This window comes from Hemibagrus wyckioides, linkage group LG14 (genome assembly GCF_019097595.1).
Source record: "Hemibagrus wyckioides isolate EC202008001 linkage group LG14, SWU_Hwy_1.0, whole genome shotgun sequence".
NCBI lineage: Eukaryota > Metazoa > Chordata > Actinopteri > Siluriformes > Bagridae > Hemibagrus > Hemibagrus wyckioides.
This window is the reverse complement of record NC_080723.1, coordinates 8,875,994-8,880,302: the sequence shown is the minus strand read 5'-3', so window position 1 is coordinate 8,880,302 and position 4,309 is coordinate 8,875,994.

Sequence of the window (4,309 nt, the reverse complement as noted above, 5' to 3'; positions counted from 1 at the left end):
GCCGAGAGGCCGCGGGTAGAAAAGCCTTGGACGCACAGCAGCGCCCACTACAGGCGAAAAAGACACACTGCCGCTCTGTCCAACCGCGTTTTATCTGAACAATAGAGTGTTTTCAGTTTTTTTTTTTCCAAGGGCTCGTCTTTAAACTTCCGAGATCCGTTAAAACGGAACAAAGTGATAACGCTGCGACCGCGAGGGGGGTCGGGGGAGCACGCGCACACACACCTAATCCATAAACTTAGGAATACACCATACATTTCCAATAAAATAAAATATCATCACATAATCATATAAATTGAAATAATTAAAAACTATTTGGTGTATTATATACATCATTTTTCCGATGGTTAATTTTTGTTTAACGATTGCATGTCTGTGTATTCACCATTAATTTAGGAATTTCTCTACTTAATGATTATCTATAATGCCAAACGCACTGGAGCTAATATGTTTATTTTTAATCATTTAGAAATAACAACACTTCAGTAGAGTAGAGAACAATAGAGTAGAGTACAGAGAAGGGTAGAATAGAGTATAGTAGAGAACAATATAGTAAAATAGAGTAGAGTAAAATAGGAGAGTTTGGTGTCTGCTGGGATTAAATGGGAATTTGTTCCTGATCCCTGTTCCCTAACATCAGGCGGATATATTATCCACTAGCCGGGGTTACTACTGTTTCAACCATTACACGGTTGTACCCCTGTGAGCGCTGTCACAAAATGGCGGAGAGCAACATCAAAAGACCCCATTTTGTCACACTGACGTTACTCGGTACTCACTTGGAAACAACTTTCTACGGCGGAATTATCACGAGGCGCCGTTTGTCAAGCGTTACGTCGAAGAAACGTTTTGTCGGTTGCTGATCCGCGGCGGAGGCGGCAGCAACATGGCGAGCTCGGTTTAACTGGAGCGCGCGCTAGGTCTTTAGCTAGCATCCGGCTCACGCGCGACTTGAGTCATTTCACGGGCTACGTCTTAAAACAAATACTGACCGAATTAGGCAGAAAATAGCGCACATTATTTACTACATTGTGTTCTGGGAGTAACCAGGGAGCGAGCGAAACCGGAGATTTGGGATGTAAACAAGTCTCTTTGGGTTATTTAACCTATATTAGACCTGGGTAGTTGGCTAAGCTAAGGCTATCTCATAGCGTCTGCTAAGAAAAGGTTTTTTTTTTAAGACAGCTATTTATTAATTAGTTGCTTCTTCTTTTTTTATAGCAAGGATAGATATGTATCAATATCTAACGTAGTTGTCTGTTAGCTTCCCTTAAAAAATAATTCACGACCCAACAGCACCACCAGCCGGATATAACACCTCGGATTCATTCATCCATTCATTTTGATCGGCTGTATTTACATTAATCACATGTTTAAACACTTCATTACAAGTGAGAGTGATTGAGCCAAGGCTTATTTTTGTTCTAAATACACATCGATCCTATGTTTATACATTAACACTGACTTGGAAATACAGAGAAATCTTATTGTACCCGTATGAAATCATGGATGCAAATAAAGAAATGATTTTTTTCTGAAGATGTCGCCAGAGAGTCAGTACAGAACTGTGATCTAACACTAGACAACCATGAGCACTATGATGACATGAAGGTGCAATAGATTATTTTTTATTTATTACTAATACAAACAATATGATAAAGTATGTAGAAATGATTGAAACATAACGATTTAAGCTCAGAACAAAAGTTGTACATGGAAGAGGGACAGCAACTGCGTGTGTGAACATCCTCATAAATTATTATTAACGAAATGATCCATGTTTCCATATCCTTGTTATATATGCTGCAACCCAGTTTGTCTTATGTGTTTTTGCGAAGAAAAAGTATAAACTTTTGCAAGCTAATAAAACAAATCCCTAAAGACAGTGAGTTGTGGGCAGCAGCATCTGAAAATGTGTGCACAAATCTATGTTCGGTTCATAAAAAGGTCAACCACCCAGGTATCAGCTCAGGTACTATCTAGTACAGATATTAAGTGAATCAGAATTGTACTTAATCTTATCTAATAGCACTTGAGTCCATTTGTGATTAGGATGTGCTCTAACTCTTCAGAATACTTTAACTGCACACCAACATAATTATATTTGTTAATTATAGAAGAAGACGAAGATATTGCAGGGGTGACTTTTCTTTGCTGAGAATTTATTGAATAAATATTCCTAAGTGACAGACATTCAAGTGTAATTGTGTTACACCAAGTGACATCACCAAGAACAGGATGTCTCTCCAAATTTACAAAAGCACAAGACACAAACTTACAGATAGGCTGCCAAGAAACCTACAGCAAGATTAAAGGAGCCGCATGAATATCTGACAAATGCTGATTGCTCTCTGCATGTGACAACAATTTCTCAAATTCTTCATGTCTGGGTTATGGGGTAGGGCGGCTAGACGAAAGCCCTTTCTCACAAAAACATCCAAGCTCAATGAAATTCCCCCCAAACCATGTGGAAGAACGTGTTGCGATCTGATAAGACCAATTACAAAATTTAGGATAACTCCATCATTTCAAAAGGTATGAATCCATCTGAAATCCGTGGGGTGAACTGACGCAGGCTGCAAATGTTTCTGCAAGAAAGAGAGAGAAAATGTTTAAAAAGTCAAGATGCTGATAGACTCGTACCCCAAAAGCACTAAATGGTGACATAAAATCTAAAGGTGCTTCAACATAGTATTAGTTTACAGGTGTTCATACTTCTATACTAGGTTGCTTTTTTGTTTGTTTTTTTCCTTTTCCCTAAAAATGTGTTAGATTTTTCACTTAAACTTTATACATTGTAATCTCGCACTGAGTTGAAAAACGTTCTAGTAAGATTTATCTTGGCTTATTTTTTATCTCACAAAAACCTACAGAGGTGTGCAATTTTTCTCAGTAAAGTTTCTCAATAAAAATCTGCCTCAGTATTTTTCCTGTTGTAAGATTGTAATGCATTCTGGATAAATAAACAGTTTAAACATGATTTGATGATTTGTAACAGGAGTTATATTTAGAAAAAATACCAGGTTAGTATAGTAAGTCTGCTCATAATTAATGTGAAATAAGGAAATGATAAAATTAATGCATAACAAGAGCAATAATGCTGGAAAGCTTGATTGTATTTTAAAGAGTAATATATACCATCATCACTCGAATATTTATTGTCCATTTATTGTATGCTAATCAGTCAGATACTGAACAAAGCAGTTAAAATCCTGGGCAATAGATGGCAGTACAGTTTCAGAAACGCTTGTGGGGATAAACTATCAAATACTGTCTAAAAATATTTACAGCATCATCACTTACCTCCTATCTCCTGTCACATTTATGGCAGTGATGTTCATCTACACGCTGACTTAAACACTTTATGTTTACTCTTTAGACGATTTGGTACTCTTAGGGTCAAACTTTAAAAGCCCTCCAGAAAAAAAAAAAACATATATACTTACTATACAATACTTTACACATATTGCCTTTATCTCAATCCCAAACAATATAGATAACATTTGTGTTTAATGTTTGCAATTACTTGATCACATTTATCAATGAAAGTGATGTTTGATTTTGTGATAAAGGTATAATTTGTGTCTATAAGAAAGAAAGAAATCTAGAAAAAAAATCGAAATAAAATAACGTTTTAATTATTGTTTATCATACTGAACTGAAGTATCAAATACAGGTGATGAACAACAATAGAAACATGAGTAATGGTTAAGGTGTTGGACTACTGATTGGAAAGTTGTGAGATCAAATCCCAGCACCACCAAGCTGCCACTGCTGGGCCCTTGAGCAAGGCCCTTAACCCTCAACTGCTATGCTGCATTACTAACATAAAAGTAAGTCGCTCTGGATAAAAGCATCTGCCAAATGCAAAACATAAATGTAATAAACAAAAGACTATTGCAGTCACTGGTTATGAAATACAGCTCTCTAAAAATGTATCTGCAAATTCAGATGCAAAACATTTTTAGTAAAAATATAAAATGACCACACAAAGGTTAACATATTATAGCTTATTTTTGTGTGTATGGATCATATCAGGCACATGAAAAAAAAAAAAAAAAAAAAAAAAACATCTTTATGTGGCCCAAATGTACAAGAAGTGCTTCTCAATGCCACAGCAGAAGAATGGACTGATTTCTAGCTTCAATTTTATTTATTCCTGGATGTTCATGTTCTTATCCATTAGCTCATTCTTTTAAAAACAATTGGCCATCTTTGTCATTGTCCCCTCTGGCTTATTTACTAAGGACCAACAATCCAAATCCTAAAGCTGATTTGTGTCAAAATGTATTCTTAAAATGACATCTAA